At 45.4% G+C, this 17009-nt stretch overlaps 1 pseudogene; it reads right to left on the bottom strand.

Moving 5' to 3' along the window:
- Nucleotides 1-2890: 2890 nt before the first annotated feature.
- Nucleotides 2891-16455, bottom strand: LOC115572713 (rap guanine nucleotide exchange factor 5-like; annotated as a pseudogene).
- Between the last annotated feature and the right edge of the window lie 554 nt (nt 16456-17009).

The following is a 17009-nucleotide window of genomic DNA, read 5'->3' as shown; positions in this document are numbered from 1 at the left end:
CACCCTTCCTGTTGGTTTCCTGTCCATGACAGCGACGAGAGACGACTCGTCACTGACTTTATCTTCTGCTGCCCTCAACTGGCCACTAAACGTAACAACAAGTACTTTTACATTCCAGCATCGCAGCTTCAAACCAAAAACAAGTTTCCTTCTCGAGAACGCACTTCCACATTGTTGAACCTCTGAACATGGCACATGATCTTCTGTCACCTCAAAAATACATAAATAAACAGTATATTACAATAAATAACCAGTATAGCACATTTATTCTGCTCTTTGAACACAATGAGCAGAGGTGTTTTGTGCAGGTGTGCGTCATGTTCAGGTCACCAGGCCTCTCTATGACTCTGATATGAACAGACCATGGCTCTGATTCATCGGCTCAAAGACACTCTGGTTTCACTAAAAGCATCTTTAAAGCAGAATGTGGAACTTTAACGCTGTTTCCTTATGAATGAAACGCTAAACTTGAAACCAATAAAACACGTTAGCATGCCTGGTTTGACTAGAAGCACATGAGGGATAATGAGAGCTAATGTTAGCAATCTTTAGGTAAATAATGTCACCTGTGTCACTGTTATAATAGCGTAGCTTTTGTTGCTAAATGTTAATTTTGTGTTCATCTTAATGCTAAAGAGTAGCATTTAGTTAGTGTTAAGCTAAAGGCTAATTGGCAAATGCCAAACACTAGCATTCAGCTAGTGTTTAGCAAACTTTAGGAAAATACAGCCACGACATTTCTCTGACGTTTTGACTCTCCTCCACTAGTGTTACTGTTACAGTAGCTTAGCATTCTGGCTAAATGCTAAACTTTATTTTGACATTTAGCTTTATCCCATAACTCCTGAGAAGCTGCAGTGGCTGTCATTCAGCACAAGCTATAAGTCTTGCTTTACATGGAAATCCACTTTATGATCTGTATAATTGAAACTGTACAAATTAAACAGCTAAAATAAGCTTTGAACAGGAATGAATCAGTTTAGGTGATATTCAGCTTTGAGTCAGAGCATCTACAGGAAGTGTTGGTGACAACAACAGCTTGGAGTTCTTAACAACAGACGATGTCAAAGCTGCTCACAACAAAAGAATGTTTAAAAGTGAGTCTTCACCTTCAGATCATCTCTGATCTTTTCTCTTTTTTACTGAACCAAAGATGTTTGAAAGCGTGTGATTGGTTAAGATCTGCAGGAGAAGCAGCTCTGTGCTCTGAAAGTCTTAGTGTTGAAATGACGATGAACACTTGTGGTGACAGACATTTCTACTGTATTGCACTTTAGCCCCCAATGTTCCCCAACTACCCAAACAATGCACGACATGCATCGCTACATAACATTCAGGAATCTTTCCTCCTACTCAGCAGAAATGTCCAGCTGGAGTAACTGGCTGTGAGAACAGAAACAGGCCGAGGACAAAATAACATCTCAGGTCTGCCAGGTGTGAAGACTGCTCCGTGATTCTTGACTTAAATTGTAAAAATCATCACCCATTAAGTATCATTTCTGAATGACTGTCCTCATAACATGCTGCATTTCCTTCCTGGGACTACAGACTGATGCAGTGATCAGTTTATTAAGACAGGTGTGTCCCTCCGTCATTTGAATGGCAAATAGGTGTTTTTCATAGGAAGATTTCAGAATTTGAGGATTTATTTGGTTCAAGGACGACTCTCACAGTAGCTGGAAAGCAACAATAATGAGAAGCAATGTTAGAGGGACAGAGTTAGAGAGTCTGGGCTTCACAGAGGAAGCTTCTGCTTCTATTATCCTGTCCACACCTGTGTTCATTTCTCAGCCAGTTTACCCAGAACATGAATAATCTGTTCAGTCAGTAAGAATGAATCATCAATGTCAAATGAATGAACATGACTTGTTGAATAAAGCTATTTCTTAACAAAGGTTTGACGTGCTCTGTTAATATAACTCAAGGATAAAAATGAAAAAAAACTCTATGATGGAGCTGCGTTTCCATAGCGACCAGCTTGTGTTTGATACCATCATGCACCTTGAAATCAGTCATCATAATGTCAGAAGGCATCTCTCCAGGACTCTCCAGGACTCTCCAGGACTAATTCAAGGGAATCTGAAAGACACTGAATCCTAAACAAACCCTGGGCCTCTGTAGTTGCGTCTGTGCTGCAGGACTCTATGTGACGTTTGGCACTGAAAATGTATAGGTCCATATTATATACAATGTAAAATCAGCATTATCTATACACACAAAGACATCATAGAGAAGAGTGCATGAGGAGTGGCTAAAAGTCAACACCGACTCTGAAATGGGAAGCAGAACCAATAACCGTGTGTTTGGACTCGACACGTTCAGGACAGCTTTAGTGATTTTAAGCATCAGTCAGTCAGTCGTTGTTGTTCTGTGAGCGAGGTGGTAGATATGTTTTCTACGTCGTACTGCATTAGCACTCCACATAATAACCAAAAACAGCTCCACACTAACACCTAAACAACGATGGTGTGTACCTGGGATCCTCACAGGCAGGTGTGTGAGTCCGGACCCACCGAGCAGGTCAACAGATCCAACTCCTCCACAGACTGTTTGTATTTGCAACTGAAATGATGAAGAGGCTTTCAAGTCCTTGTTGACCTCTGAGGCGGGGCGACGACACTTTGACAAAAATTTAAAAAAGGAACATTCCACCTGGAGAAACAGGCTCATAAATAACCAAAAGCTCATCACAGGAACAAAAACAAGGCACATTCAGTCCAGTAGATACTGTACAAACTAATTACAGCCTTCTCTTCTACAGCCGTCTCCGTTTGGCAAATCTTCATGTGCAGAATCTCTTCCTACGGACAGTTCAGAGTGTGTTCGTCAGAACCCATGGCACCTTTGAGTCCACCTGGCCCCTCTGCTGGTACTGTGATGTTGTTGCAGTGGATGTGTGTGTGTGTGACGTGTCTCTGCACAAAGTGTCACACGTACTCGTGAGGTTGTGTCTATGGGGGTACGTGTGTGCGCGTGTTTAAGCGCGTGGCTCCAGTTTGTGTGACAGTTCAAAAGCGTCTGCTGATTGTCGATGATGTGCAGGTAGTGAACGCTCGCCCTCACCTCCGCACTGTCCACCCCGATCACCTCGTTGCCTGAGAGACGAACAAAAAACGAGCACATTAGTGAGCCGGAGGAGCTTTCTGTACACTGCTGGTGTAAACACAGACTGTATTATGGACATATAAGGGAGTCAAGGACTGTCTGGAGATGGTTGCTTGGAAACTGTGAGAGACAACTGTGTGGGAGAGACTCAGGTAGGCTGCAGTTCACTGACTGAGCAGCAGGCGGCGGTAGATTCCTCACAATGAGCGGCTCTAAAGCTATTCACAGTGTCAGGAGGGGAGATGCTGAGCCTGGAGAGCCTCTCACTAACCCAGCTGGTCTCTGTTCGGTACCACTGCACCTGCTCAGTTCACTCTTGAAGGGAAAAGAACTCACCTGGCTGGTCGCTTTGGCAGTGGCGAATCATTCTCACGGTGTCTGCGATCATGTGCTGTTGGTTTAAGAGAAGACATGAAGTATCACTGCCAACACCTGCATAAACACTGGACATAAAGAATATCTCTGAAACTATTTCTATGGGCTTTCTAGAGAACTCAAGTTTACAAAACTTAAGAACAACTAGAAGAAGCTCATCGCGGTCGTTTGCCTCCGTGCACCAGTCAGGTCGCACAGTTCCAGAGCAGTGGTGCTGAAAATGACCAGAACACCAGCTGAAGCTGTAGCAGGCTGGATGGGAGGAAGGGTCTGAGAGTGAGGGAGGTGTCTATATATGAGGGAGTTCAGAACCATACAGAGGAGCTTGGCTACCCAGAAGAAGAATCCTAAAATCAATGTGATATTTGGACTAGTTCTACCAAACAGGGACTCTGAGGAACTTGTGTGCTGGTGCTGGAAGACTCGTCATGAGTTAACGTTAGTGGAGTTAGAGGGAAACGCTGCACGTAGTAGATTCTTTGGACTAACTCAAGTCCTTCACACAGAAATCCAGTCCAGCTACATTTAAACAGCTTCAACAACTCCACAAACAATCTGCTCACATAAAGCCAAAAAATAGCAATTGATGTATGTAAATTGGTACAAATGGTAATAAAACCCTTTATTAGTCCAGATGTACTGATTATGTTTCCAGGTGACACATACACCAGTGTATCCGTGGCTTTCTCAGACTCACTAACGTGTTCAAACAAACTTCAGCTGCTGTCTGAAGTGTTTCTGTCCTCACCAGCACCGGACCGTCTCTTCTTCTTCTTCTTCTCCACATAAAACTCAAGATTTCTTTTCTGTGGCAGCCTGCCGCTCTGATTAATGACAGTGAAACAGACGTATGATGGAGCAGCTGTGGCTCAGTAGGCAGAGCTGGCTGTCTGCTAATCGCAGGGTGGCGGTTGGATCCCCAGCTCCTCCTGTCCACATGTGGACGTGTCCTTGGGCAAGAAACCAAAGCCCAAGTTGCTCCTGCTGGTTAGACCAGCACCTTGTCAGGTGGCTTGCTGTCATTGGTGTGTGTGTTGAGGTGAATGAGAGGAAGAGTGCTATATAAATGATATCCTGTTTACCATTTATGTGATGATGTCACAACCACATGACCTCACACACTGAACCAACTCACCAGCTTCTCAAAGTTGACCAGGTTGTCATGGAAGGTCTTATTTCCCTCGTGGATGAAGGTGATATCTAAGAGAAGAAGAGTGTGTTCAGGTTCATTCACCAAAAACTATAAAGTGCATGTGTGTGTGTGTGTGTGTGTGTGTGTGTGTGTGTGTGTGTGTGTGTGTGTGTGAGATACCTTTCAGGAGAAGAGGCATGAAAGGGATCTTAGGGAGGTTTCATCCTCTTGAAGGCTTCCCTATAAGCTTTGTGGTTCAAAGATGGGTCCTGAGGAAGATGGTGGAATGACGGAGGAAGAGAGTGAAAGGAGAAGGTTGAAAAGAGAGATCGCATCAAAAGAGGGAAAAATTTCAAGCTCAGCTTCATCTCTCAGTCTGCTGAGTGAGTCTCACCGTGATGAGCTCCAACTCCGAGAAAAGCTTCTTGAACTTCCCTGGACATTTCTGAAAGGAAGTCTTTGGGTCAGAATTTCATCATAAAACACATTTGTGTTAATACACCAGAAGCAACAACACACACAACACACACACAACACACACACACACACACACACACGCACACACACACACACACACACACACACACACACACTCTCTCTCTTACCTCCCAGGTTTGGTTGAGACGGCTGACAGCTGCTGTGTTCAGACCCATGATGATGGCAAACGCAGAGTTGAGATTTCTTTGGGCTTTACAACTACAGACACACAGACACGTTTTTGAAGAAGGACATATGTCTGGAAATGTTGACGCACTTTCATCTGTGTGTAATTCTCAGTGTGTGTGTTCTTACTGAGCAGCGATCTTGATGAACTTCTTGAGCAGCTGCACTCTCTTGTTGAGCGACACACACATCAGAACCTCGGACATGACCCACTGCTGGACCTCGTTGCAGCGTTGGAGCAGAACTGAGAGCGCCGCCGTGTGGCCCGTGCCAGGAGCCCGGCTGAGGGTGTAGTACACCAGCTCCTGCTGCATGTGGAGGGAGGGAGGACTCACTGCCATGATATCACCATCATTCATATGGAATGTCTATGTGTCTGTAGGCCATTTTCACACAGCAGCCTTTTCTTCTCTTTCTCAATTAATTGGCAAATTAAAAGGAAAGTGAAAATCCAGAGCGACGTCGGTCGACCTAAAACATCTGATCACTTGTTTGTTTTGATCAGATCTGTCAGATTCCCTTCAGTTCTATGATCTACACTCTGGGCTACAACATGAGCGGGTGGAAAATGCTCTCTGTGTGAATATGGTCGGTAAAACAGATTTATCAGAATTCAAGGCGACATCTTATTACACAGATTAACCATCACAGAAAACAGAGAGAAGCAGCAAATGCTCAGATTGAGAATCGAAGACAAAACATAGTGAAGACTTAAAGATACAAACACATTCACAGCATGTGACTGTTCATCTGACACACACTCAGCTGCAGGAAGACTTTCTACTCATGAGCCAGCAAAGCTTGTAGAGCATTTGCATCTTTAATGCTTATGTTCTGCCAATCTCTGTCATGAATATGAATTTATTATAAGCCACATGCCAACACCGTGTGTGTGTGTGTGTGTGTGTGTGTGTGTGTGTGTGTGTGTGTGTGTTTGTGTGTGTGTATACCTCATGGATGGATTTGAAGAGGCTCCAGTCCAGGTGTGTGAGAGCAGCCGCCACGTCCCAGGTGTTAATACCCAGGAGCCGCACTGGCCTCCTGCTAAGCTCAGCACTGTCTGTTAAAGGAGGCTGCACACACAAAAGTCAAGTTAGCACAAGGAAAGACAACACAGCTGTTCTGTCCCACTGGTTACAGGTCGGAATATTAACTTCAGTTCTGCATTTGTGAGTCTCACAGTTGACTCAGCAGACAACAAGCTGCAGCGGCTTGTAACGTGACAAAATGTGGAAAAGTTCAAGGGGAATGAATATTTGTGCAGCCACTGTAAATAAAACTAAATGCTACCAGCCTACAAGATGGACAGATGGTGTTTAAACTGGTCCACTGTAGTGGATCCACCACTGGAGCAGGTGGTTCAATTCCCAATATTGTAAAATCATTCAAGGATTCACTACTGAAGCTCCACTGTGGAGAAACACCTCATACAGCAGTCGGGCAACAACAAAGTCATGGTGGTTCACACCTTTTCTCTCCACTGAGTCAGACTTCCTAACAATCACCTGGCCTGAGCCTTTCTGCTTTGCTTATAACACATGACTCTGCATTACTCTGTGTAAATACATCAGAATTAGAATATTCATAAGATGCCTGATTTACCCAGAAGATGAAACAGAGGCAGCATGGCCAAAATGATCACATCTGTAAGAGGTTGTGATTTGTTTTAAACCTTCAAACTGCGTCTTTAACCTCCATCTGAGATGAAAAATTGCAAAGCTTCAGTGTTTCTGACGGAGGCTCACACATACCAAGATCTCAGTAAGATCCCTGCGACAGGCCAGGAGCTTTCCCTGCGGGGTCAGAGACTCTGAATACACACAGTCACTGGGCTGCAACACCCTCCGCTCTGCAGAGACAACAGAACAGGAGAGAGACGAGGATGATGAGGATGATGAGGATGATGAGGATGATGAGGATGATTGGAGGTAACAAGATAGAACAGAGATTTGCAACCATGTGTAGTTGTACTTCTGCAGTTGCCATGGAAGCATGTAGAGTAGTTTATTTATTCATCTTACATCAAAAAACAGAACGTACAGTTAGATGTTAATAAAAACTAAAGCATACTGGATCAACTGTGACACATGAACACTTGTTGTGATCTAGAATGCATTAAAATGTTACAGCTTAGCATGAAGTCAATCAGTTCACTCTGTAATGTATAAAAGATTAAAATAGAAGTAACAAGTAACAAGCGGTTAAGGTTTAGCATCTCAACTGTTTGTTCAACACTTTTAGTTAACAGTAAGCTACACATAATGAACAAACAGTGGCACAGTGGTGAGAGATGGAGAGCCAGGAGTCTTAAAGAAACACAGCGAGGTAAGCTGAAAGTATTCAATAAACACTTCAGATAACATTAGCCAAAGTATTGAATATAAAGTTTAAATATCTAATATTGCTGGCATGCATGGAATAAACAGTTAAATTAAATAACAGTAATGGATATAGGATGGTCAAAGATCCAGTTTCTCATTTCTGACACTCAGAGTTACAAATGCAAACTTAACCTAACAGACCAAATGTTGACTATTCAACTGTATCAAAATTCTCCATTAATATTAACTTTTAGGTAACCGCTAAGTTACATCCAGTCTATAATCCATTCACAAGACGAGGTGTTGAGGAGAAGGCTTGATTGGGAACCACTCGTTTAATAAATTCACATTTTCAGGAGAGAAATTACAACTTCTGTTAATGTGTTGACTGTAGAATGTGTGTTTCTAATGTTTGTGTGAGTTCACCTCCAGTTTGTGACACCACAGCGAGCACAGTGTCGTCTTCTGCTCGGTCCATCTTCTGACCCACAATCCTCAGCAGCTCATGGGCCTCCATTGAGGGGTGCGTGTGGACGCTCAGGTAGGAATCAGTGCTCACGTACACACAACAAATAACTGGAAGACATCACAGACGAGTAAAGACTTCAAATACTGTGACATGATGTGAAGCAGAAGCAGAAACAGTGATGTATTTACACAGATGAACGAAGAGTATTTATGCAATCTGCGAGAGCAAAAGTCCCAGACGGTCACTGTGTGTACAGTCCTGGGCAGTGTGTGTGTGTGTGTGTGTGTGTGTGTTGTGTATGTGTGTGTGTGTGTGTGTATGTGTGTGTGTGTGTGTGTGTGTGTGTGTGTGGTTGTGTGTGTGTGTATGTGTGTGTTGTGTATGTGTGTGTGTTGTGTGTGTGTATGTGTGTGTGTGTGTGTTGTGTTGTGTGTGTGTGTGTGTGTGTGTGTGTGTGTGTGTGTGTGTGTGTGTGTGTATGTGTGTTGTGTGTGTGTGTGTGTGTGTGTGTGTATGTGTGTTTGTGTGTTGTGTGTGTGTGTGTTTTTTGTGTATGTGTGTTGTGTTGTGTTGGTGTGGGTGTGTTTGTTGTTGTGTGTGTGTGTGTGTGTGTGTTTTGTGTATGTGTGTGTGTTGTGTTGTGTGTGTGTGTTGTGTGTGTTGTGTGTGTGTGTGTTGTGTATGTGTGTGTGTGTGTTGTTGTGGTTTGTTTTGGTTGTGTGTTGTGTTGTGTTTGTGTATGGTGTGGTGTAGTGTTGGTGTGTTGTGTTTGTATGTGTGTGTGTGTGTTGGTTTGTGTGGTGTGTGTTGTGTGTGTTGTGTGTGTGTGTTGTGTGTTGTGCATGTGTGTGTGTGTTGGGTTATGTGTGGTGTGTTGTTTGTGTATGTGTGTGTGTGTGTGTGTTGTTGGTGTGTTGTGTTGTGTATGTGTGTTTTGTGTGTGTGTTGTTGTGTGTGTGTGTGTGTGTTTTGTGTGTGTGTGTGTGTGTGTGTGTTGTGTATGTGTGTTTTGTGTTGTGTTGTGTATGTGTGTGTGTGTTTTGTGTGTGTTGTGTTGTTTTGTGTTTTGTGTGTGTGTGTGTGTGTGTTGTGTATGTGTGTGTGTTTTGTGTATGTGTGTGTGTGTGTTGTGTATGTGTGTGTGTGTGTGTGTGTTGTTTTGTATGTGTGTGTGTTTGTGTGTGTGTATGTTGTATGTGTTGTGTGTGTGTGTGTGTGTGTGTGTGTGTGTGTTGTGTATGTGTGTTTTGTGTGTATGTGTGTGTGTGTGTTGTGTATGTGTGTGTGTTTTGTGTATGTGTGTTGTGTTTTGTGTGTGTTGTGTTGTGTATGTGTGTTTTGTGTGTATGTGTGTGTGTGTGTTGTGTGTGTGTGTTTTTTGTGTATGTGTGTGTGTGTGTTGTGTATGTGTGTGTGGTGTGTGTGTGTGTGTGTGTGTTGTGTTGTGTATGTGTGTGTGTGTGGTGTGTGGGTGTGTGTTGTGTGTTGTTGGTGTGTGTGGTGTGTGTGTGGTGTGTGTTTGTGTCTGTGTGTGTGTGTGTGTGTGGTGTGTGTTTGTGTATGTGTGTTTTGTGTGTGTGTGTGTGTGTTGTGTATGTGTGTGGTGTATGTGTGTGTTGTGTGTGTGTTACTCACCGTCTCTCGTCTCAGTTGCTGGACTTCTGGGTTGCAGACAGTTTTCCTTCAGACTCAGCTGCTGATGCACTGGTTTGCTCTGACAGAGAGCAGAAGAAGAATCATTGTGATGTTTAAAACTGTATTTACTGTATTTATATTTCACTGAGGGCACTGAGAACACGTGCAGCTCAGAGCATGTCATGTAAAGTTTACTGTTTGATTTAAATTATTTTAATTTTTCACATAATTGTGTCAATTCATGGTATTCTGATGTCATCAATGGCCAGTCTAAGTGCAGGAATTGATCCTCGACACACTTTGTTTTGAGGAAACTATATCACAGCACCGCTAATATTCACCAAGTGATATCTCTATAAGTCGCATGGATGTAGTAAGTATCTACCATGACCCTCTCACTGACTTACCTTTTGGTTTGGAGGGCAGTCATCCACAGTGCTACAAGATACAAAGAAGCACAACAGTGAGGGGGGTCACAAAGACAATATTGGTTATTGAGTCACATTTAACAGAGAGAACAAAGTCCTCTTGCAGAGACAAACACACTTACTGTCTGCGACGAAGGAGTTTCTGGAACTCCTTCAGGTCTTTCTCCAGCGTGGGGAACTCATACAGATCTTCTAAAACACACCTGTAGAGGGTCTGATAGAGAGAGAAAGAGAGCAGAGCAACACAATCCATGTAATTACACACAGTGGATCAATGACTAGAAACAGTGGTAACTGGAGCAACTTCTGAATGCCTTAATCCTCGTCTTTGGATGTCATTACACTCTTTAACCTTCATTCTTTACTGGCTCCACATTAACAGATGTCTGACAAGCTGCCTGTTATATTAACAATCACCTTACCTCTATACTGCAGCACATAGTAATGTTAACACAGCAGAATTATTATGATCTTAAAAAGGGACTTATGATCAGTAGAAACATCCTTTAAATATTAACATATTCCACAGAGATGCATCTGACCCGTGTCAACGGTGTAATGATGACGGAGGTTGACAGAAGCTAAAACTTCAGACAACATTAATAAATGTTACGTCCCATCAACACTGTTGTGTATTAGTGAAACAAGACACAAAGGAAGTGTGAGTGGCTCAGTGTCATAGTGTGTCAGTGACGCTGCGTAGGTCCATTACACTCAAGAGAAATCAGAAAATTCTGTTCCTTCTACTGAAACTGACTAGGCACGCACTGTGGTGTGTGTGTGTGTGTGTGTGTGTGTGTGTGTGTGTGTGTCTGTGTGCATGAAGGCTCAGGAGACAGCAACAGTAACAATTTACACAGATCCACACACACATGAGCATAAACACATAAAGCTCCACACACCTGCTTATCGCTGTCATTGATCCACCGTAGCCTCCCACCCTAATTTTCCTCTCATTCCTCTGTTACTAGGCAACTATCACCTGGGTTACGCACCCCGTAGGAGATTATACCCATGCCAACCCTCGCACTTTGGTTTCCATGGCAACCCGGCACCGAGTGATAGAGCCGTCAGGTTACGGAGGAACAAGTGATTGTGTTTGTTGTTTGTGAGCGTGTACGTTTCTCATTCTTTGGCATCACAGGGACTGTTAATCCAGTTCAAACAACACCACAAGAGAACAGCAGGAACACAGAGACACCGCGAGAGAACAGCAGGAACACAGAGACACCACAAGAGAACAGCAGGAACACAGAGGCACCGCGAGAGAACAGCAGGAACACAGAGACACCTCGAGAGAACAGCAGGAACACAGAGACACCGCGAGAGAACATCAGGAACACAGAGACACCGCGAGAGAACATCAGGAACACAGAGACACCGCGAGAGAACATCAGGAACACTGAGACACCGCGAGAGAACAGCAGGAACACTGAGACACCGCGAGAGAACAGCAGGAACACAGAGACACCACAAGAGAACAGCAGGAACACAGAGACACCGCGAGAGAACAGTAGGAACACAGAGACACCGCGAGAGAACATCAGGAACACAGAGACACCGCGAGAGAACATCAGGAACACAGAGACACCGCAAGAGAACATCAGGAACACAGAGACACCGCGAGAGAACATCAGGAACACAGAGACACCGCGAGAGAACAGCAGGAACACTGAGACACCGCGAGAGAACAGCAGGAACACAGAGACACCGCGAGAGAACATCAGGAACACAGAGACACCACGAGAGAACAGCAGGAACACAGAGACACCGCGAGAGAACAGCAGGAACACAGAGACACCGCGAGAGAACAGCAGGAACACAGAGACACCGCGAGAGAACATCAGGAACACAGAGACACCGCGAGAGAACAGCAGGAACACAGAGACACCGCGAGAGAACAGCAGGAACACAGAGACACCGCGAGAGAACAGCAGGAACACAGAGACACCGCGAGAGAACAGCAGGAAACACAGAGACACCGCGAGAGAACAGCAGGAACACAGAGACACCACGAGAGAACATCAGGAACACTGAGACACCGCGAGAGAACAGCAGGAACACAGAGACACCGCGAGAGAACATCAGGAACACAGAGACACCGCGAGAGAACATCAGGAACACTGAGACACCGCGAGAGAACAGCAGGAACACAGAGACACCGTGAGAGAACAGCAGGAACACAGAGACACCGCGAGAGAACATCAGGAACACTGAGACACCGCGAGAGAACAGCAGGAACACAGAGACACCGCAAGAGAACATCAGGAACACAGAGACACCGCGAGAGAACAGCAGGAACACAGAGACACCGCGAGAGAACATCAGGAACAGTGAGACACCGCGAGAGAACAGCAGGAACACAGAGACACCGCGAGAGAACAGCAGGAACACAGAGACACCGCGAGAGAACAGCAGGAATACAGAGACACCGCGAGAGAACATCAGGAACACTGAGACACCGCGAGAGAACATCAGGAACACAGAGACACCGCGAGAGAACAGCAGGAACACAGAGACACCGCGAGAGAACAGCAGGAACACAGAGACACCGCGAGAGAACAGCAGGAATACAGAGACACCGCGAGAGAACATCAGGAACACTGAGACACCGCGAGAGAACATCAGGAACACAGAGACACCGCGAGAGAACAGCAGGAACACAGAGACACCGCGAGAGAACAGCAGGAACACAGAGACACCGCGAGAGAACATCAGGAACACAGAGACACCGCGAGAGAACATCAGGAACACAGAGACACCGCGAGAGAACAGCAGGAACACAGAGACACCGCGAGAGAACAGCAGGAACACAGAGACACCGCGAGAGAACATCAGGAACACAGAGACACCGCGAGAGAACAGCAGGAACACTGAGACACCGCGAGAGAACAGCAGGAACACTGAGACACCACAAGAGAACAGCAGGAACACAGAGACACCGCGAGAGAACAGCAGGAACACAGAGACACCGCGAGAGAACAGCAGGAACACAGAGACACCGCGAGAGAACAGCAGGAACACAGAGACACCGCGAGAGAACATCAGGAACACAGAGACACCGCGAGAGAGAACAGCAGGAACACAGAGACACCGCGAGAGAACAGCAGGAACACAGAGACACCGCGAGAGAACAGCAGAGGAACACAGAGACACCGCGAGAGAACAGCAGGAACACAGAGACACCGCGCGAGAACAGCCGGAACACCAGAGACACCGCGAGAGAACATTCAGGAACACTGAGACACCGCGAGGAGAACAGCAGGAACACAGAGACACCGCCCGAGAGAACAGCAGGAACACTGAGACACCACAAGAGAACAGCAGGCACACAGAGACACCGCGAGATGAGACATCAGGAACAGCAGAGACACCGCGAGAGACAGAGAACAGCAGGAACACAGAGACACCGCTATGAGACATAGGAACAGAGACACGCGATGGGAGAACATCCAGTAACGAGAACACCGCGAGAGAACATCAGGAACACAAGAGACACCGCGAGCGAGAAGCAGCCAGGGGAACACAGAGGACACCGCGAGAGAACAGCAGGAACACAGAGACACGCGAGAGAACAGCAGGAACACAGAGACACCGCGAGAGAACAGCAGGAACATAGAGACACCGCGAGAGAACATCAGGAACACTGAGACACCGCGAGAGAACAGCAGGAACACAGAGACACCGCGAGAGAACAGCAGGAACACTGAGACACCGCGAGAGAACAGCAGGAACAGAGACACCGCGAGAGAACAGCAGGAACACAGAGACACCGCGAGAGAACAGCAGGAACACTGAGACACCGCGAGAGAACAGCAGGAACACTGAGACACCGCGAGAGAACAGCAGGAACACAGAGACACCGCGAGAGAACAGCAGGAACACAGAGACACCGGAGAGAACAGCAGGAACACAGAGACACCGCGAGAGAACAGCAGGAACACAGAGACACCGCGAGAGAACAGCAGGAACACAGAGACACCGCGAGAGAACAGCAGGAACACATCGTTCAAAAGTGGAGGGAGAAGTTCGTATTCGAATGTAATGACCTGTTCGAAATCATAATGTACAGTCTATAAACAGACCGTTTGAAGTAGTTCGCCTTGTGATCCAGCAGACGGCGCTCTAAATCAGCTTGACCTATCAGAGGTTGACCAATTAATAGTTTTGGCTGATTAATCCGCGCCGATGGGACGTTTTACAAACTATCGAAATCGGCGGAAATTGGCTCCGATAGTGGCCGATGGCTGCAGTTTTTTTTCCACAGCGCCATAAACTGCTTCTTCCCTGCCCTGCTCTCTGATCACTGGGGGGGGGGGCTGCTCTTCACACACACACACACACACACAGAGAGCATGGGTGAGAGAGAGACGTGTGCAACGGCAGCAGAGAGAGGAGAGAAGTGACCAGGTGGAGACGACGACACGCGTTGTTGCAAGTGCAATAAAACCTTCACGAGTTGAAAGACAACAAACATAACCTCCTTGGCGAGGCAATAAGTACCACTTGTTCAACAAGCATAAACGTTCCTCATATTTCAGCATAAACAGCGACATTTCCACCGGCACGTTTTACACGACCACAGTGCTTGTTAAGCTAACAATTAACAGCTTGTTAAGAACACGCTAAAATGAAAGCTGTCTGTGTGTAGTCTGTTCATCTTAGTTTGCCATGAATCTTAAAATTTGGCAATTTCTTTTAAACTTTAGCTGCTGGCTGAGACAAACCATCAATTCAGCTAGTAATGTTATGTTGTTTGCTACAAAAATGGAGGACACTAGCGAGCAAAGCCGTACTGAGCGGACAATCACGACACCAAAGCATCTGGGAATTAGTGTATGGAAGTATTTCGGGTTCTTCACTGTAGATGGAAAATAATTAACACACAAATCTGCGGACTCACCTGCTAGCTTGCCACCCACGTGACCAAGGCACCACAGACGAGCGGAGGTGCCAAATTAACGTAACTCAAATAATGACAATAATGTCATGTGGTTTAGACGTTGCATGTCATTTCAAATTCGTTCAAACTTGATTTTCGAGGAATACAGAGACACTACGAGAGAACAGCAGGAACACAGAGACACCACGAGAATAATGTGACAAGAACAATCTGCATGTGTGTGTTTTCAATGCTGATGATTTCCTGTGGAGGCGCTGTATTTTATACATACGAGGTACTATACTTTTATTTGTTATTTTATATCCCTGGTGTGAATAATTCTCCTGGTTATCTCGTCTTCATCTCACAAAGAAAAACATACAGCCTCATATTATGACTACAGCCATCATTCCTCATATGAGGCACCGTGAAAGAGCCTGTTCTCTTTCTTATCGGCTCGCTTTGTCAGAAGGAGGAGATAAAAACATCAACAAGGTTCCCCCTGTGGGAGGAAGCTGGAAAACAGGTCAACAAGAAGACCAGGGACTACACACACACACACACACACACACACACACAGCCAGACACACACACACACACATACACACACACACATACACACACACACACACACAGATACACACACACAGATACACACACACAGACACAGACACATACACACACACACAGCCAGACAAACACACACACACAGATACACACACACACAGACACACACACACAGACACACACACACACACACGTCTTGTCACGCAGACTTTAAAAAAGGACAAACCCGATTATAAATTTCAGACATATGAAGATGAATGAGAGGTTCTGTGATCAGTGAGAGAGGACACCAGAGGATCAGACTCATTAAACGATGGACACAGAAGATGAATTAAAACAACAGATGTGCTGACGAAGCCGTTGTACCTTCATGAAGCTCCTGACGTGCTCCTCTTCCTTCAGGAAGTCCTTGTAGAGTCTGCTCCAATGGGACACCAGCTGCAGTACCTTACGCTTCCTGAAGAGGGCGTCTTTGCCCTCCTCCTGGCCCCTGCAGCGAGCACTGCTATAAGTGAGAGCAGTTAAGGAGACAAAGACAACAGTATGTATGTGTGTGTGTGATTGTGTGTGTGTGTGTGTTTGGCAGTAAGGATATTGTCCCAGCAGAGCCTGACAGAGGTCACTGGTGGACATGAACACCAGGTAGGTCAGCAGGAAGTCATCCAGCAGCATTTCTGAAACAGGAAACATCACCAGTCACTCCCAGAGCCTTCAGTGGTCTCACAGACGCCACATCTTTACCATCTGACGAGGCACTTTGTACCTTTACCTCATATCTATGTTTCTTCAACATAATAGCTGTTACTGTTGCTCAATCTGTCAACAATGTTACAGAGAAATACTTCAGATTTGAAAACATTTACAGATCTAAAAAGGGTTCAGCTTTCTCTCTCTTGGCTCATATTAAAAACTAAAACTCATCAGAGTAGAGCCGGCTTGTGTGTGTGTCTGTGTGTGTGTGTGTGTGTGTGTGTGTGTGTGTTTGTATTTCTATTCTGGTGGGGTCCATGACCTGACAAATGACTCACACCGTGGGGTCCAATTTTTCCCGTGGGGACCGAGCGCTGGTCCCCACGGGCACGAGCATTGCAATCAATAGAAAACAGCCTGCTGATATGCCTGGTGCGGTTTTCTTGAAAAAAAAAAATTGGACCCCATGCAGTTGATTTTCACAACTTTGTGTGTGCCCTAGTGGTCATAGGGGGTACTGCGGTGTGTGAGATTCCACCGTGGGGTCATATTCCTGACTCCACCGTGGGGTCTGACAAAGTGTGTAACTGTGTACATCATGTAAACTTAATATCTTATGAATATTATTACAGTCTGTTCATTTTAATACGACCAGAATTATATATTATCAAATTAAACATTCCTAAAATCAAAACGGGAGCCTATTTAATCATTAAAAGTTCTTTCAAAGTGGTTTTATTCT

Source organism: Sparus aurata, chromosome 21 (assembly GCF_900880675.1).
Source record: "Sparus aurata chromosome 21, fSpaAur1.1, whole genome shotgun sequence".
Taxonomy (NCBI): Eukaryota; Metazoa; Chordata; class Actinopteri; order Spariformes; family Sparidae; genus Sparus; species Sparus aurata.
Note: the sequence above shows the minus strand (reverse complement) of the source record. Positions and strands in the feature narration are given on the sequence as shown.